The sequence below is a fragment of the Canis lupus genome, chromosome 35, assembly GCF_011100685.1.
Source record: "Canis lupus familiaris isolate Mischka breed German Shepherd chromosome 35, alternate assembly UU_Cfam_GSD_1.0, whole genome shotgun sequence".
Taxonomy (NCBI): domain Eukaryota; kingdom Metazoa; phylum Chordata; class Mammalia; order Carnivora; family Canidae; genus Canis; species Canis lupus.
In genome coordinates this window covers 27151342-27171062 of record NC_049256.1, presented here as the reverse complement: position 1 = coordinate 27171062, position 19721 = coordinate 27151342, and the positions used below count along the sequence as shown (strand labels likewise).

Below are 19721 nucleotides of genomic sequence, written 5' to 3'. Positions count from 1 at the left end.
GATGTTGAAATGATCATACTAGGAATTTAAAAACTATTATTAATATACTAAGTGCTTAGTTTCAGCTCAGGTTGCAATGTCAGCCCTGTGTTGGACTCTGGGCTAAGTACAGAGTCTTCTGAAGATTCTTTTTCTCTCTCTCCCTTTGCCCCTCCCATCATGTGCTCTCTCTCTCTCTATATATATAAAATAAACAAATCTTTTTTAAAAAATGCTACACACCAAACTACATATCCAGGATGCTCACAGAACACCAAGCATGAAAAATGCAAAAAAAAGCTCACACACACAAAAAAACACCAACCAAACCAAAAACCCACCTAAAATCAAATCAAAACAACAACATCAACAAAACCACTATACCCAGGCATCTTAAAATTACAGAAAGAAAAAAAGAAACAAAAAAGATAAAGAAAAAATCCTGAAAGAAGCCAGGGGAAAATCCAAAAAGGATGTTCTTAAGCCAGTTTTAATTGCTGGGAACTGCCTGAGGAGGGGGGAACCATTGGGAGGACTGCTGCCTGGTGAGGGCCACTTGAACATAGCTATAACATTAAGTAGAGGGAAGTAGACAACCGTCATGCTTTGCCCTGCTTATATCTCTTTTTGGCACAATCCAGCAGGAAGCCAGAGGGCAGGAGGCCCATGCATGCAGCCCCTAAGGCTCAATCTGTCATGGGGCAGAGCAAGGTAAGGATAGAAATAGCTATCCTTTTTATTTGTTCTCTAACCCTTTTAAATAAACGTAAAGCTTCTAATGTTATTTATATTAAATTCCTCAAGACCTAGGTTTTTTTTTTTTTTTGGTAAACTCTATGCCCAATGTGAGGCTCAAACTCAAGATCTGATACTTAATCTACTGAGCCTCCTAGGAGCCTCATCACCTAGAAGAATTTTTAAAACACATACTGCTGGGTCCCACCTCCAGAGTTTAATTCACTAAGACTAGGGCTGGCCTCAAGAAGTTGCATTTGTAATATCTTTCCAGGTGCTACTGCCGCTGCTGTTGCTGCTGCTGCTGCAGGATCACACTTTGAGAACTGCTTGTCTAGAGTAATGCTGGACACGTAGTGTGTTGCTGAATGAATGAATATATTAAATAAATAAAAGTATATACCGAGTTGTGAAAGTAGATAGTGGAGAAATAATATGTCACATTTTTGTGTTTGTGCATTAAACAACCATGAAAGTGGCTTTTATGAAACTAATACCACTGGGTTACCTGAGGGATGTGTTGGGAGGCAAGGCTTAGATAAAGACTTTCCCCTTGGTTCCTTTTGCATTTCTGAATTTTTAACTACGTGGTTGTATTATGTGTTCAAAACATTGAAATAGAGAAACAAATTAAAATGGAAATTTGTCCCTTTGGACCAGGCATATTGTCCTCAGATATGAAGGAGAAAAAGAGATTAAAATTTTTTTCTCTTCAACCTTGACCACAATTACTATCACATTATTATATAAAGTTCTTTCTGAAAGACTTTCAGTGACTTCATTAAAATGCTTATCTACGTAACTAGTTTACTTCTGTTAAGAATGCTGTACCACCAAACCTATCACCTCAAATTGAATTCCCCCCTGTCTTTTTGAAAGACCAATTTGTAACTGAGAAAGTAATTGCTTTCATTACCCAAGATGCACAAGAATATTGGCAGCAGAAGGACTGAAACATGTCCTCAAAGAGACTGGGGAGCATAATCCAGAGACTTGCATCATTTGGGCCTTCTACCATATTGGAGAAGTGTATGCAGTAGTTTTACTTTTTAAAAGATGCAATAGTATATTTTATATGAATGCAGAGTAGATAGCCCATACTTTTTTTTTTTTTTTTTGTCCCCTCTCTATAAACACTGGCCAGAGGCTTCAATTCTTTCAAACTGGGACAATTAATTGGAATATGCTTGTGGACTGTTCACTCAATTCCTACCTATGAAAGATCACTTTCCCATCATTCCAAATCAACACCCATAAGGAGCTTTCTCAACTTAAGGGCCAGGCTTCTGCTTCAGATTGTTGATGTGAGCTTTCTACCTGTGCTATCTGTGCTAAGACACCATCATGGAAGGCACCGGACTTACAGAGAAACAACCATCCTATTGTAAGAAAATCAATCCTTGAGCAAGGGAGTAGAAATCCTACTGGCCTCTGTGGCACCAACATTTCTACAAGATTGAAACAGAGCCTTGTATTTAACAGCTGAGTTGGCTGAGAGGTTGTTTCTCATCTACCTTTTTTCCAGTTTGTCATATTTCATCCTTTGCTGTTTTCAGCTTTTTCTTTTATGTCATTACAGATGTATGGAAATCACATATGCAGCTTGCAAAAGTATTTGTAGGAAACTTAAACATTCTTGACATGACTGACTCAGCAAGTGCACTCCTAAGTACACATCTGTCCTGTAAGCATTGGGCTGAAGTAAGTGCCCCGCCTCCTTTGGTTTAAATCCCGAGACTGATTATGCTACATGTGCACCAGGAGGACATACAGGCCCCAAACAAATCCAAACATGGTTTGAGAGAGCAAAGAGGGGTGAGTGGCTTTGGCTGTTATTGAGGTGGGAGGGTGGGGCTAAGGGGAAGGTTCCTGATTGGGAGCCAAGACTAGTGCAGTTTGACCTTCCCACTGGTGCCAAGAGAGGGAGCTTGTGCACTTTCTCATGAGCTGGTTTAGCTATAAGAGAGTGATGGGTCTTGAAAGCTATCAGCAAACGTCAATAATAGCCTCTTAATTATAATACCTGATAAAAATTTATGCACAGGTCCACACTCACACACAAAAACATTTCCAAGAGTGGTTTGTTTGTTGGTTTTTGTTTTGTTTTGAGAAGGGGAGAGAGCACGAGTGAGCAGGGGAGGGGCAGAGGGAGAGGGAGAGGGAATCTTAAGCAGGCTCCATGCAGGGCTTGATCTCACAACTCCTGAGTCAGGACCTGAGCCAAAAATCAAGAGTCAGATGTTTAACTGACTGAGCCACCCAGGTGCCCTACTAGACTGTTCTTAGTAGCCGAATTCATGATATTCCCAAACTGGAGACAACCTAAATGTCTGGAAGGAAATAGAAATGGCAATTTCTGGTCTGCTCCATTGTCCCCAGACTCAGACAGAATGTTCTGAATTTTTTACCTTTAAGTATTGTTTTCCCACATAGTATTTTTGTATTTTAAAAATCAGGTTAAATAAATTTCCTTCTATTTCCAGATTGTTGTATCATGAGTGGGCATATATTACATGCTTTTTCTGCTTTTACTAACTTTTTCTTTTAATTTCTTGATGTGCTCAATTGTAAAAACTGTTTTTTAATACTAAATTGACATGCCATTTTTGGTATTAACCAAAGCTTTTTACAATTTTTTATTTATTTTTTAAGATTTTATTTATTCATTCATGAGAACAGAGAGAGAGGCAGAGACATAGGCAAAGGGAGAAGCAGGCACTACACAGGGAGCCTGATGTATGACTCCATCCTGGGCCTAGAGGATCACACCCTAGGCCAAGCACAGGTGCTAAACTGCTGAGCCATCCAGGCATCCCTTGTTACGGTTTTTAAACATTGTTAGACCTAGTTGCTTTTTTTTTTTTTTAAAGGATATTTGCGTTTGCATTTGCATTCATGAGATTCGCTTGTGATTTTGCTTTCTCACACTGTCTTTGTTGGCTTTGACATTAGGATGAGCTCAGGCTTAGAAAATGAGGTGGAAAGGCTTCCCTCTATTACTATATTTAGAGGTGTTTGTGTCCAACTGAAATTATTCTCCTTGGAATATTTTGTGGAACTTCCAGAAGGAAGTATCTGGGTTTTGGAGTTTTCTCTGTGGGGAAAAAAAAAAAAAAGGACTATTCAGTTTATTTAATGATTTAGGGCTATTCTATATGTGGCTGTGCAAGAGAACGGGTGTTACTTGGTTGTGTTCAGAATGTCTGGGACCTTCTGGAGCTTCTTACAAAGGTTCCTGGAAGGCACTGGCTCTTCCGTTCTGCTTGATTTCCAGGAAGGCCAGGCCTAGGAGGCGCCCTGCATCCCACCCTACCTGCAGCTGTTCCAGCCGGCCTGGGGGCCGAGCTGAGAGGTCACAGGAGGGTCTTCTGTCTCCCTCGCAGTGATTTTCCTTTACCCCAAGAGGGTCTCCATTCTGACTTCATCTTCCTTCTAAAGGTGACCTGAGAGTCTGGCCCTGATCACAGAAGGTTGGACAGTCTTTTCCCCCCTGTCTTTACAACTCATGCAGCCGGCGGGGAGGGGGCCTCACAGCACAAGTAAACACTTGTTCGCAATGGAGATGTGGTGTCAGGTTAAAGACCAGAGAGTGGAGGAAGCCAGAATTCTTTACCTTAGCCTGTTACCATGTGAAATTATTTAGCTTTTGTGAGTGTCAACTACACTTCCTTTGAAATGGGATCAGCAGAGAAAGTCACTTTATTTTGTTTGGATGCAAAAAGTAATGCACAAAATAATCCAGAGAATCCAGATTTTCAACATTTGTTATATTTTTTCATAACAACAAAACTATTGGGCTATGTGGCCTAATGGATAAGGTGTCTGACTTAGGATCAGAAGATTGAGGGTTCAAATCTCTTCGTGGTTGCAATTTACGTTTTCAGTTTCCCCCCTTCCAGGCATCTCTGTACCTGTCCTGACCCTCAGATCCCAGATCCCAGTTTCCGGAGGAAATGCGACAGTCCATCCGGCAGATCTGACCCAGGGCAGGTACACAGGTGTGGCGGGGGCGAGAGCTCCCCCCTCCACAGCTCGGAGCCTTCCCGCGTCACTTTGGTCACCGACGACCCTCCTCCGCCTTCAGGAGCCTCTTAGCTGCACTCAGTAACCTGACAGCGGACTCACAGGAAACCTGTATTTTGAGTGACTTGTCTTTTTGAAATAAGTTTAAACGCCTCCCCTTTCGAAAGGAGACCAAAGCCTCAGTGGTGACTCCTGCTGACTCAGGCTGATGCTCCCCACCGCCCCGCGGCCACCGGACCGCATGCGGCGCTGTGCATCCAGCTCAGCAGGTGCCACTTGCCCCTGTGCCTGAGGACATAGCGCCAGCGTGGACACCTGGAGCCTCCGGGGAAGAGAGTCTGGTCAGCCGGGACTCTGGTGGAGCAGCTTCTGTGGAAGGTAGAGACTTGTGGCCACACACAGCTGAATATAAGATGAAATGGACAGAATGTTAGAACATATTGATAGACATTTGATAGACATATCAAATGAAACTCAAGAAGGAATATCAATTATGAATATATTCTTAAACTATGAAATATTTTGAATTAGTTCTCAAAAGTCTTTCTACTGAGAAAATCCCATGTTCCATAGTTTACCAGAGACTTCTTTAAAACATTCAAAAAAATAAATCTGATGAGACATAACTCCTCTGAGATAGAGCCAGGCCTGGATGGGGCCCTTCAACTCTTACCAGTGTTCCTTGGCTGTCTCCATTAGGAAAGAAACAAAAGAGAAAAAGCTGAAACTCTGCACCCTTTGAGTAGCATATCTGGACCAAGCCAGTCTGCCTCAGGATGGGTCCTGGACTTTCATGGACTTTCCCTCCTTGTAACATTAAAATCACATATAGGTGGAGATTTGACATGTTCATGAGACAGGCCACACATGAACAACATGACCTCCAAGTGCCCAGGTGGTCATGCAACCCTGATCCTATATGCTTATAGTAAACACTTTTTCCACCTGTTTCTTTCAAAAACTCTCCCAGACGTCTCCTGGGGAGCCAGCCTGAGCACACTTTCTTTCCTGCTGCCTCCCCTGTGCTGAGCAGAAGCCCCAGTAAACTTGCCTGAAACTCCCATTAGGCCTCTTGTCAATTTCTGCTGCAGGCCAGCTGGGGGCCCAGTTAGGTGACACTTCCACAATATGGGAAAATAGGAGACAGAAAGAAAAGACACTCCAATTACTTTTGCAGAATAGTATAATGAGATTTTTCCCCAGTTAATGTACTTTTTAAATGGATTTATTGAGGATTTAAATGGATTTATAATTTTCTTATAATAAACTACATCTATTTAAACATATGTATGAGTTTGACACAGGTATAACTCATGAAGCTGTCACTACAATAAACATAATGAACACAGACATCACATCTCCCACACACAACCATGCTTTTTTTATGCTTGCAGTTATGAGAATTTTATGTAAATGAAATCATACATTACAGGCTCTCTTTATTCTTTTACCCACATTATTATTTTGAGATTCATCCATGATGCTTATATCAGTAATTCATTTCTTTTTGTTTCTAGATAGTATTCTGTTGTATGTATATACTACAATTTGTTTACCCATTTGCCTTTTGATGAATATTTACATTATCCCCAGTTACAAATAAAAATGCTGTGAATATTTGTGTATAATCCTTTGTGTAGATATATTATTTCATTTCTCTTGGGTAAACACCTACCACTGGAATGGCTGAACCATATGGTAGCTCTATATTTATAGAAAATATACTTATATTTAAAGAAACTGCCAAACTGAGGCTGATATTGCCTTAATATTAACCCAGTAGGGACATTATGAGAAAGGAAGATCACAGGTCAGTCTCACTCTTGAACCCAGATACAAATTACCTTGAAAATTAAGGAACTGAACACAGTCATGTTTAAAATTAATTATAAGTCATTTTGGCCTTGGGTTTGTAGCAAGATTGCAAGGCTGGTTTATCATTAGAAAAATAAATCATTCCAATTTGCACATTAAGATAGAAAGAATCCACGTGATCACCTCAATAGAGACAGAAAAAGTATTTGCTAAAACTCAGAATTCAGTCTGATCAAAACTCCAAGCAATCTAGTGATAGAAGGTAATTTGTTTAACTTGGTATCTTTGAAAAATCATAGTCAATATCAATCTTAAATGTGAAATATTGAATATATGCAGAATAATGAAAACATTCTGTTTGAGACTGGTAACAAATCACGGACACTAGCTCTTATCACTTCTGTTGACGATGATGGACTTCTGTGTGCATCATTCATTGCTTTGTGCAGTCATGCTCAAAAAGGGAATACAAGGTCACATGACTAGAAAAGAAGACTGTTGTTATTCTCAGTGATATGATTACATACAAAGGTAAGTTATTCTATTAGATAGATCTATTACAACATAATAGCTTGTAAGATCTAGTAGATGGCAGTAGATTATACTGAGCAGTGTAAATGGAGAGATGAACCATGAAGCATATGTTACATACGATTAGAAAAGAACAGGGTTGGAGAATACACCTCTGCTACATTCACATACAATGGGCCCTTTCCTTTTTACTCCACATAAGGCCAAGAATCTGATAGACAAACTTTATTTATTACAGTTTTCGTTTTTTATTTTAAGCAGTCATTGACAGTCTTTGTTTAGGGGATCTCAGAGTGTGTCTTACAATCCAAACCCAAAGCAGCTCTATTTTGCTGAAATTCTCCTGTTCTACTTGCCTGCCTAACCCAGGTTCCTCCATCCTCCTGCCCTCTCCAGGTCCTTTCTGGAACTGAACTCCAGGTAGAGCTGATTTCCAGCCTGAGAAAGGGCTGGTGGATTATGAGACTTTAGAAGCCTCCTTTTGAAGATAGAAACCATTTCTTTCTCTAGACTTCGGGGCTCTTCTTGGGGCTTCTAAACTGAGAACAATAGTATAAGGACACTGAATTGTGTCTCGGAAACCCCAAAGCCTTTTAGAGCAGTCATGCAGAAGTCTTTTTCTGCCGTCACCATAGACATTACAGCTTTCAATCCCACATTATTGGATAATAATACCTGCCTCATGAGATTAAACGTTAATATATTGTTTTGGGATATAACCTTGGTTTGTTTTAATTGGATATGGTAAAACACACAGGAGTTGGCTGTCCTGAAAGAACAAGTTTTTGTACACTCAGATCCCCAGAAACAGAAGCCATGGCACATCATCCAGTCCAGGGCATGTGAGGAAGTACCAGGATCAGGCAGTAGGCAGAGGGAGTGAGAGGAATGTGGGCAAGAGTCTTTCCTGTGTTTTTTGTGGGAAGAATGAGTGAGGCAGGGTAAACAGGTTTGGGATGGGCAGTTTGAATGATTCAGGGCTGTCCCTAGTGATCTGGTACCTGGCCCTGCGATGACTAGGGCAGGAGAATAGTGGCCCAGAGCATAAGAGCTTGATAAGGAAACTGTCTGGAGCACAGACTCTGGACTGGTTAGTGTTCATGGGAAAGGCACAGTCACAGGGGGTTGTTTGTTGGAAACAACCTACCTCTGGGTATTGATCAGCTCTCGGGGACAGGGACAGTCTTTCTCTAGGGTTGGCAAGGACCCAAGATGTCAAAGCATCAGGAAATATAGAAAATAAAAAACATGATTAATACACATCTATAAAGCACTGAGCATGTAGCATGACGTTTGGCCTGCACACAATAAATTATATTTATCATTTACATTATATATTAACATCATGTAGTTAATAGCAATGGAAGGAATCCAATTTTCATATTACTGCTTTAGGGCTGTATCTACGATGTCATCCCACCCTTCACATGTTGTTACTAATTCCTTTTTGTTTTTTTTTTAAGATTTTATTTATTTATTCATGAGAGACACAGAGAGAGAGGCAGAGACACAGGCAGAGGGAGAAGCAGGCTCCATGCAGAGAGTCCGACGTGGGACTCCATCCAGGGTCTCCAGGATCGTGTCCTGGGCCAAAGGCAGACGCTCAACCACTGAGCCACCCAGGCGTCCCTGTTGTTACTAATTCCTAACTATCTAGGACTCTTAGCCTTTGCTCACCTTTGTAGTAATTGGCTATTAAGTAGTAAAGAAACTCTTTCTTTATGGGCCCCATCTTATGTATCATGTCAAGTAGCTCAAAGACTCTTTTTCCTCTCCCAAATCTGAGTTTCAAAGTTCTGATAAGTTTTGGAACACACCTCCAGCATTAGAAGAACAAATGATCTAAATTTGAAAAAAGAATCATGGCGGGCTTATTTCAGAACTCCCATCTGAAAGTGTGACATATCCATATTACAACCAGGGTAAGAATAAAAACTAAAGTCTGGAAAAGCTTTGCCTACCCAGGGAAGGTAAGGACCAGTAGTCTACCTCCGAAAGACGTGAAGGCCAATAGTGACATGTCAGATCCTATAGTTCTCAGCCTCTCAGGGCCAAGGTGTTCATTCGGGCTCACATCCTGGTCAAGACAGAGTCAATGGAGACAGAAGGTGTTGTGGGAGCCCAGGGCTGGAGTATAGGAAGGGGAGAAAGTGGAGGAGGAGGGGAATAAGGAGAGAAGAAAGCGGGCAGCCCCGGTGGCGCAGCGGTTTAGCGTCCCCTGCAGCCCGGGGTGTGATCCTGGAGACCCAGGATCGAGTCCCACGTCGGGCTCCCTGCATGGGGCCTGCTTCTCCCTCTGCCTCTCCTCTCCCCACCCCCTACCCATGTGTCTCTAAGAATAAATAAATAAAATCTTAAAAAAAAAAAGTGGTAGTTACTTCCTACAGTTGCTACTGCTCCTATTAAAAAAAAAAGGAGAGAAGAAAGGAAGGTGGGAGGAAAGAAGGTAAGAAAGAAGCATGCTGGAAGACATTGACAAGCTGCCTGCCACGTAGCAGCCATCTCCAAATGCATCACACTGAGGTCTCACTAATGAGCAGGTGGTTGCCAGCGTGCCCATTCTGTCAGTAAGGAAGTCAACACAGAGAGAAAATAAATAATATGCCAGAGTTTGCTTTCCTAATAATCCCAAGTGTTCCAAAATCCAATTCATTTTCATTATTCAATAGTAAAGACTTATGGAAGACATGAAGAGAGTAGAGAAAGGGTGGAAAGAAAGGAGATGCAGGGAATTCAGGAGCAAAGTTCCAGAGGTGTTCAGAACCCATCATGAAATGAATTCATGATATAAATGGCTGCTGAGCAAGGGTTAATCTCATGTAGACCTCAGCCTCTCTTGGAAGAAATCACTTATTCATTAAAAAAAGTATTGATGTATTTTAAATTTCACACATACTTTTTGTTACTTGGGATAAAAATGAACAATTTCAATAGTCTCTGCCTTGAGAAGCTTAATTTCAACGATGTCAGTAAACAGAACTGCTTTTACAGCTACAATTCCCCTATGACTGTCCCACACACCAACTATGGAATTTGGTGTGAACATGCTCTTTTTTAAAAGATTTTATTTATTTATTTGGAAGAGAGAGCACGGGCAGGAGAAAGGGGCAAAGGCAGAGGGAGAAGCAGATTCCCCACGAAGCAGAGCCTGATGTGGGGCCTGATCCTAGGACCCTGAGATCATGACCTGAGCTGAAGGCAGCCACTTAACCAACTGAGCCACCCAGGTGCCTCACATGCTTTTAAAAAGCTTATAGCAAAAAAAAAAAAAAAAAAAAAAAAAAAAGCTTATAGCAAAAGGAACAAGGAAGAGATAAAGCCATCATAGCAGGAAAACGGTGCAGTATTACCTTGGACAGAAGAAAGCAATACCATTTAACGCCCACTTGCTTCTGTCTTTTCCAACAAGGAATAATAATACTTATTTTTAAAAAGATTTTATTTATTAATGAGAGACACAGAGAGAGAGGCAGAGACACAGGCAGAGAGAGAAGCAGACTCCATGCAGGGAGCCTGATGTGGGGCTGGATCTCAGGATTCCTGGATCATGTCCTAGGCTGAAGGCAGATGATCAACTGCTGAGCCACCCAGGCACCCCAATAATACTTATTTTTTAAAAAGTATTTTTATTTTTTAAAAATAACTCACTTTATCATCACACAATCTTTTAAAAAAGTTTTAAGTAATCTTTATGCCCAACATGGAGTTCAGACTTACAATCCCAAGATCAAGAGTCCCATGCTCTTCCATCTGAGACAGCTAGGTACCCCAGGAAAATATTTGAAGTGGAAAAATAGGGGTCCCTGAGTGGCTTGGCCATTAAGCATATGACTCTTGATTTTGGCTCAGTTCATGATCTCAGGGTCAAGAGATCAAGCCCCACCTTGCACTCCGTGCTGAGCATGGAGCCTGCTTAAGATTCTCCCTCCTGGGATCCCTGGGTGGCACAGCGGTTTGGCGCCTGCCTTTGGCCCAGGGCACGATCCTGGAGACCCGGGATCGAGTCCCACGTCGGGCTCCCGGTGCATGGAGCCTGCTTCTCCCTCTGCCTGTGTCTCTGCCTCTCTGTCTCTCTCTGTGACTATCATAAATCAATAAAAATTAAAAAAAAAATTTTTTTAATTTAAAGATTCTCTCTCCCTCTCCCTCCGCCCGTCTCCCCACACTGACTAACTCTCTTAAATAAATAAATCTTTTTTTAAAAAGACTCATTACAAGTTTCAACAGTTACTAAAAGAAGCATGGCATTGGCCAGGACAGGTAACTAGAAAAATCAAACATAACAGGGAGCTTATGCTCATGTGACACCTGATAGAGAAGAGAGGATACACTACAGATGGGGGGCTGGAGTGAATTTTTAGGTAAATAATTCTAGAAAAAATGAACATAAATGTTCATTTATGAACATTGACCTGTACTTCATCATATAAAATTTTTTTTGAGTTAAAGGCTTAAAATGTAAAAGACAAATATATACAAATTTTAGAAAATTATAAAAAAGAATGTATTTGCAAACCTGGGGTAGGGAAGAATTTCATAAGCATGCACAACATGACAACAATAAGGAAAAAGATTTATTTGACATTAAAATTTTTTTAAGTTAGCTAATCCACAGACACCATAATGAAAGAGAAATGGCATTTATAGTGTTGGCTGTGGGTTTTTTTTTTCACAGATGTCCTTTGTCAAGTTGAGGAAGTTCCTTTCTATTCTTAGTTGGTTGATAATTTTCATCAGGAAAAGGTGTTGGATTTTGTCAAATGCTTTTTCTGCACCTATTGTGATGATCACGTGGTTTTTGTTTTTTATTCTATTGATGTGATATATTACAATAATTGATTTCTGCTTGTGAAACCAACCTTTGCTTTCCTGGGATAAATCCCATTTTGTCATGGTATATACTTCCTTTTATGTATTGCTAGATTTTGTTAGTATTTTGTTGAGGATTTGTGTCCATGTTCATAAAATACATTGGTCTATATTTTCTTGTGATGTCTGTCTGGTTTGGGTAATAATGGCTTCATAAAATCAGTTCCTAAAAAAAAAAAGAGGAAGTCTTTCATCCTCCTTTTTTTTCCTGAGATTTATTCATAGAGACAGAGAGGCAGAGACACAGGCAGAGGGAGAAGCAGGCATCATACAGAGAGCCTGACGTGGGCCTCGATCTAAGGGCTCCAGGATCACGCCCTGGGCTACAGGCAGAGCTAAACCGCTGCGCCACCAGGGCTGCCCTTCCTGAGATTTTTATTTATTTATTCATGAGAGACACCGAGAGAGAGCGAGGCAGAGACACAGGCAGAGGGAGAAGCAGGCTCCATGCAGAGAGCCCGACATGGAATTCGATCTCAGGTCTCCAGAATCAGGCCCTCGGCTGAAGGCGGCACTTAACAGCTGAGCCACCCGGGCTGCCCACCCTCCTCTATTTTTAAAAAGAGTTTACCAACTCTCCAAGAATTGATACTGATTCATCTTTGAATATTTGGTACAATTCAGCAGTGAAGATACCTGGGAATGATCTTTTTTTGTGGGTAGTCTTTTGGTTACTAACTCAAACCATTTGCTTATTACAGATCTATTTATATTATCTACTCTTTTTGAATTAGTTTCATTAGTTTGTGTCTTCCCAGAAATGTGTTCACTTCATCTAAGTAATCTAATGTGTTGGTGTACTATTATTCACAGTATCCATTGATAACTTTTTTTTTTAATTTCTGTAAGGTTTATAGTAATGCTCCTTCTTTCATTTCTAATTCTAGGAGTTTCAGTTCACCCTCTTTTTCCTTAGTTAGCCAAAGGTTTGTCAATCTTGTTGATCTTTAGAAAAAAAAAACAACACAGCTTTTGGTTTGTTTCACTGATTTTCTATGTTGTTTTTCTATTCTTTATTTCATTAATTTCCATTCTAATATTTATTTCCTTACTTCTCTGCTTGTTTAGATTTTGTTTGCTCTTCTTTTCCAGTCCTTAAGGTGGAGGGTTAGGTTATTAATTGGAGACTGGTTTTCTTTTTTTAACATAGGAATTTATAATTATAAATTTTCTTCTAAGCCCTATGTTAGCTGCATCACATAAGATTTGGTATGTTAAGCCATTGTTTTCATTTATCTTAAAGTATTTTCTATTCTCTTTTGTTTTTTTTTTCATTGACTCATTTGTTATTTCAGAGTATATTGCTTAATTTTCACATAATTGTGAGTTCTATGAAATTCTTTGTTATTAATTTCTAGTTTCATACATTGTGATTGATGAATATATTTTGTATTATTTCAATCCTTTTAGATTTATCAAGGTTTGTCTTATGGCTGAGTATACGGTTATCCTTGAGAATGTACCACGTGCACTTGAGATGTAAGTATACTTGGTGGTATTTTCTATAGATGTCTGTTAGGTCTGGTTTATTATATATTTTATCATAAAAATCGTTTATTTTTTTGTTGATCTTTTGTCTAGTTCCATGTATTATTGAAAGTAAGATTTTGAAATCTCCAACCATTATTGTTGAATTGTCTATTCTTTTCTTTATTTCTTTAAGTTTTTGCGTCATACATTTTGGTGCTCTTTCATTGGGTACACATGTAAGTGTTATATCTTTCTGATGGGTTGATTCTTTTTCATCATTATGAAATGTTTTTATTTATCTCTAGAGCCTTTTTTATTTGTTTTAGACTATTTTGTGTAATGATAGATACAGACACTTTGGCATTCTTGTGGTTGCTGTGTGCATGATATATCTTTTTATCATTCTTGTCACTCTATCATATCTTTGAATCTAAAATGTATCTCCTGTAAACCACATAGAATTGGATCTTTTTTAAAATCCAATATAACAGTCTGCCATCAGATTGGTTGTTTAATCCATTCATAATTAATGTTATTTTCAATATAGTGGTATTTATATCTGCCGTTTTACTTTTTGTTTTCTCCATGTTATTATTGGCAAATATATTACATATTACATTTCTCTGCTATAGATCCAACTATACATTTATAAAAACCCATTGTTTTGTAGAATTGCTTTTTTATATAAGCAAAGAAGTTTGGCCTAGGTGTGGTATCTTGGTGGGTAACCCAGTGGGAAGGTCCTGGAGACCTATTTGAAAAAAGAACTGTACATGTAATTTCTAGTCACCATGACAACAAGTATGCTACCCCTAAGAATTTCTGTTATGGGATTTCCTTGAAAAAATATTAGGCAACAAGCTATCAGGTTTGAGTGCTTGGTATCTTTAAACTATTTCAATATGCAAATGTTTCTCAATGTGGCTATTAGCTCCTTGTCTCCTTGTCATGGGCAAGGCAAAGCAGGACATTTAACAAAAGGACAGCCAGCACTGGGAAGATGCATCCAGAGAGGAATACGGATCCTACAGCTTAGTCTATTTGCAAATGCAGGCAAGGAATGTGGACACTGCCTATTCAATCATACCTCTACTCACTCTAGAGATTCAGAAATTCTGAGCCTTTCAACTCTAAGCTTGGTGCAAGGACCCAAGGAAACAGCTTACTCCTGGAATAAATTTAAATAGCCCAGGTTCCAAATGATTTTGGAGTCTCTATGCTGTGGCAAGAACAGAGAGGACCCAATGTTTAGGACAATGAAAAGATCCCCAAAAGTAATAATCTGCTAACTCATCTTAGGCTCTTATTCTGTGCTTAAATGCTTCTGTGTGAAATACAGCCCTCTAAATCTTTGTAACGAACCTCACCCAAATTTAGTGGCTTAAGACAATAATTGTTTCTTTCATTTGAAATTCTGCAGGTCAACAATTTGGGCTGCACTCAGCTGGGAAATTCTTTTGCTAGTTTTGCTTGGGGTCATTCATGTGATTGCAATCATCTGGTAGTCTGACTGGGACTGGATGGTACAAAATGTTCCCACCCACATGTCTGGGGTGTCACCTGGAATGGCTGGGATGGCTAGGATGGCAGTGTCTATATGTGAGCCTCCATCGTCTAGGAAATTAGATGGCATTCCTTCGTATGGCGAGTCTCAGGGTCCCAAGATGGCAAAAGGGGAAGCTCCAAGGCCTTATCTTGGAACTCCTGCAAAATCACTTCTATAGTATTGTAGTTGGCAAAGTCAATCACAAGATCAGCTCACATCCAAGAGGGAGAGAAACAGACCCCATCTCTTGATGGAAGATACTGCAAAATCACTTTGCATGGGGACATGCAGAGATGGGAGGAATTTGCAGCCATTAATTAACTGATAATTTATTATCTCCTTTTTAACTGAAAACAACTCTGTGAATAATCTCTCTTCATATGTCCATTGTACATCCTGCTAAGTAACCTATTCATTATCACTTCTTTTTTTTTAATATTTTATTTATTTATTCATGAGAGACACACAGAGAGAGAGGCAAAGACATAGGCAGAGAGAGAAGCAGGCTCCCTGCAGGGAGCCTGAGGTGGGACTCCATCCCAGGAGCCAGGGAACATGCCCTGAGCCAAAGGCAAATGTTCAACCGCTGAGCCACCCAGGTGGGCCCATTATCACTTTTTTCTTTCTTTCTTTCTTTCTTTCTTTCTTTCTTTCTTTCTTTCTTTCTTTCTTTCTTTCTTTCTTTCTTTTTTAACATACAAAAGCTTTATCTATTTGATAGTGCATCCGTTGTCCAATGTGAAGTCCAGGTTCAAACTGCACTGGCCTCCCCGTGATTATGTACATAGCTCACACTACTTACAACAGTGTGCAGTAAGTAACTCAGAGTATCAAGTCCTGGATTTGAGTCCAGGTTGTGCAATCTTTTTTTTTTTTTTTTTTTTTTTACTTTATGATAGACATATAGAGAGAGAGGGGCAGAGACACAGAAGGGAGAAGCAGGCTCCATGCCAGGAGCCCGACGTGGGACTCGATCCCGGGACTCCAGAATTGCACCCTGGACCAAAGGCAGGTGCTAAACCGCTGAGCCACCCCTAGTTGTGCAATCTTGAGCAAGTGACAACCTCTGCAAGCTTGCTTTTGTGTGTGTGTGTGTGTGTGTGTGTGTGTGTATTGTTTTTTATTGGAGTTCGACCTGCCAACATACCGTATAACGCCCAGTGCTCATGCTGTCAAGTGCCCCCTTCAGTGCCATTATCACTTCTTTACCAAGTGTTCACCGAAGTCGGCCTGGGATCCTTGTTTTGGACTTACATTTACATCTGGGGCAGCTCAGGGAGACGAGGGGGCTGTAAGCAGCATCTGGACGATTTCCCCTGCCCTGGGAAGCTGGAGAGCGCTGTGTCCCCAGGATGCCTTCGGGAACCCTGAATATCCAGACGGCGAGGTTGCTGAGGTTACCGAGGTTACGTGGGCCACACGCAGGTTTCCGCTCAACTCCGAGTGGGTCAGTTTGTTTTCTGAGACTGAACACCTGTGTCTTCCTCATAAGTGCAGGCATCGCGGACCTGAGGGATGAGGATCCCAGAGGAGTGGAGAACTGAGGTACGGAAGGCAGATTTAAGACCGGAAAGTTTCCCCTGAAATACGTATTAAAGACAAACCAAGGTCGTGGGCACCTGGTGGCTCTGTGGTTGAGCCTTCCGGATCCAGGCCCGCTCGAGCCTCCGTGGGGAGCCCGCTTCTCCCCCTGCGCGTGTCTCTGCCTCTCTGTGTGTCTCTCGTGAATAGATACGTCTTTAAAAATCTTTTTAAAAAGCACAGCAAGACTGTCCGCATTTCAAGGAGTTAAACTCAGGCACAGCAGTATCTCTCAGTAAGTTTTGCGGATACCTTAGGCCGGGCCTGAGTCTCTGTGTCTCGGCTCTAGAGCCGGGCGGGTCGTGCCGCAAGGGTGGCAAAAGTGCTCCAGGTGAGGTTCGAACTCACAACCTCGGCATCGCCCACAGCTACCGTCGTATAAGTACCGCGCGCTAACCGATTGCGCCACTGGAGCGGCCCGGCGGAGCGCGCTCGGGGACCCTGGACTCACCTTCAGCGCCCGGAGCGCGAACTCCCGGGAGCCGGACCCCGGAGCGGGGCCGGGGCGGCGGGGGCGGCGGGGGCGGCGGGGGCGCTGGGCTCCCCTCGGCCTCTCCGCGCAGGTGCAGCCCGCGTTGCCGCTCGCTGCCTCCCAAGGACCCCGAAGCCTCTAGAGAGCTACGAGTTCCTTCCAGGAAAGCAGCGTTTTTCAGACACACGGCGGCAGCGCGGGCTAAGGAAATGCGGGAAACAACAGGATAATTGCTTGACAATTTTCTAAAGTCTCATACCCAAATCCGCTGTTCCCTGGTGTATGCCAGACTTTGTTCTAGGGAGATTTTCGTTGGAGTGCTTCGGAGTGGCCGTGACTGTCACTACACACACAGCCACACACACACACATATATATGTAACACATATGCATTTATATACTATTTTTAAGTTAGAAACATTTTAAATTTCTGCTCCTCTAATACATCTCATTGTGCAGGCAACAGTCTCAGATACATATTGTCACATATTCTGATACATATTGTCACATATTCTGTTTAAAGGCAAAGGGCCATAGGTACAGCTGATCATCTGTCCAGAGTTCTCAGTTTATGGAATCTAGCTTCTTTTATATTACTTTTTTTAAAGTCAGAAATGTCATCTCCAAAGATTGTTCAGGGAGCTGTACAAAGTAATCACTTTATTCAATATTATAGTTGTAGAAATGGAGTATATTTTCTTTTCTTTTTTTTTTTTCAGGTTTTAATTTTTCATTGGTGTGCCTCCAACTTTCTTCAAGTCTTCCCTTAATTTTTTTTTTTTTTTTTATTTGTGAGACATAGGGTGGTGGGGTCACAGGCAGAGAAGAGCAGCCAGCTCCCCGGGCAGTGCAGAGCCACACACTGGGCTCAGTCCCAGTTCCTGCCGATCATGACCTGCACCAAACCGAGTCATGACTTTACCTACTGCACCGCTGGAGTACATTTTCTTTAAGAAATAAAAACTAGGAAGTAAATGCCACCTAACATCATTGGTACATCGTTATAGGCCAGCAGGAAAAAAATATTGTGATAAGCTTGTCTCTTTGATACCAAGCGGGCATTCTAGTTCAAGCTTTAATGCCTTTGCATGTTTTCACTAAATGAAGTGTTCACTTTTCTGCTGCTTTTCATTCTTTTCCATACTTCACATCAGAGGGTTGGTACAGCCTTTAAAACTTCATTGACAGGGACAAATTCAATATCCACTGATTTCTTCTCTAAAGGCATTCTAACGCATCAGATGCCAGGCAGGTCCATCCTCCTGAACACTCTCGCCATGACAAAACTCAATAGGACACAGAAAAATCCAGTGAATATAAGAAGAAATCTATTGAGTTTTGGAATGTTTGGTGCACTCCATGATCCAGGATCATGAGCCCTAAGCCTCCCATTGTAAACAGGAAGATGGATGTGAGTCCTTCCAAAATTCATTGTCCATTTACTTTGTAGGCCAAGAAAGTTACTGGTTTCTGAGGCCCATGTTCATCAGGCAGAGAGCCAACACCAGGAGGTTCAACAGTAACACATCAATTGTTAGGCTAGTGATGAGGAAGTAAGACACCACCAGCAGAGCATACAGTCATGGCCCACAGTACACGCACCCAGGGTGGCTTCTTCAGCTTCAGGTTGGGGCATTCGAGCACTAGCAAGGGGACTCGGTACAAAGTCTCCATGTTGGTGGTGGCAGGGGTGGCTCTTGACCCTCTGTATTATTTTATTTTTATTTAACACTATAACATAAACTATTTTCCATAATGGTCAAGCTAAAGGAAACACTGATAAAGCCCTTGCTGTTGGGTTGGACCTGTTCTAAGGACTGATATAATGACTCATTATTCCACATTTTTATATATTTGTAAGAGACAATGTTCAATCCGTCCACCGATCTATAACAATTTAACTGGATGTCTTTGACCTGTGTTCTGATAAAGACATTTGGTACATTTTAGACTTGCAGGACCAATGTTCTAGAGCAGAGGCTATCTTTCTGATTCCATGGCTTCTCTTCCTGGGAATATCCCAGCCTGATATAAAGAGCTAGCTCAGGACTTGGTCCTGGGGAAGAGCCGATGGTCTGAACAACCCATTGGTCCTCTCTTGTCCATGACCCCAAAACCATAAACATTATCTTCTGAACAGGACTACGGACTTCCTAGCTGAGAAGTCAGTCTCTGACAGGACACTGTGCCCAGCATCTTTAACACTTCCTTAGCGAACGTAAATGTTTTCTGAGCCAGGTTTGAGGCTAAGGTGGTAGTGGCAGGGTGTATAAAACGTACGATGAGTCAAGGCTAAGATTTCATGATGGTGTGCAGATGATTTTTTTTAAACTAATGATGCCACAAAAGGTTATACTTAATCTTATTTTCCACTTATTTCTTTAAAGAATCAAAGGATGTAAATTAATCTTTTCTAATAAATATACCACATCAGGTACAGCACTTTCAATTAGGGCTATTCTTTGGTTTAGTTTGTGGAGAGACCCAGACTCCAACAGACTAGAGAGACCATAGGGATCCCAATCATGTATCCTTTTTGTCTATCTGTCTGTCTCCTTGGGAAGATGGCTTCATGTACTGCCCAGGCCATGAACTTGGGAGTCAACTTCAGGCCTTCCACTTGGCCTATTCTACTGTGACAGTTCTTACACCACATGCCAAGCTGTCAATGCAGCGGTTTGCCAATTACCACATACATCAT

The 19721-nt window shown here is 41.3% G+C and overlaps 1 non-coding gene and 1 pseudogene across 1 annotated transcript; both read right to left on the bottom strand.

Moving 5' to 3' along the window:
- Positions 1-16872: 16872 nt before the first annotated feature.
- On the bottom strand, positions 16873-16964 carry TRNAI-UAU. The gene is given in 2 exon segments: positions 16873-16908; positions 16927-16964. It is a non-coding gene; the product is annotated as a tRNA-Ile (tRNA).
- Positions 16942-19138, bottom strand: LOC100685449 (annotated as a pseudogene).
- Between the last annotated feature and the right edge of the window lie 583 nt (positions 19139-19721).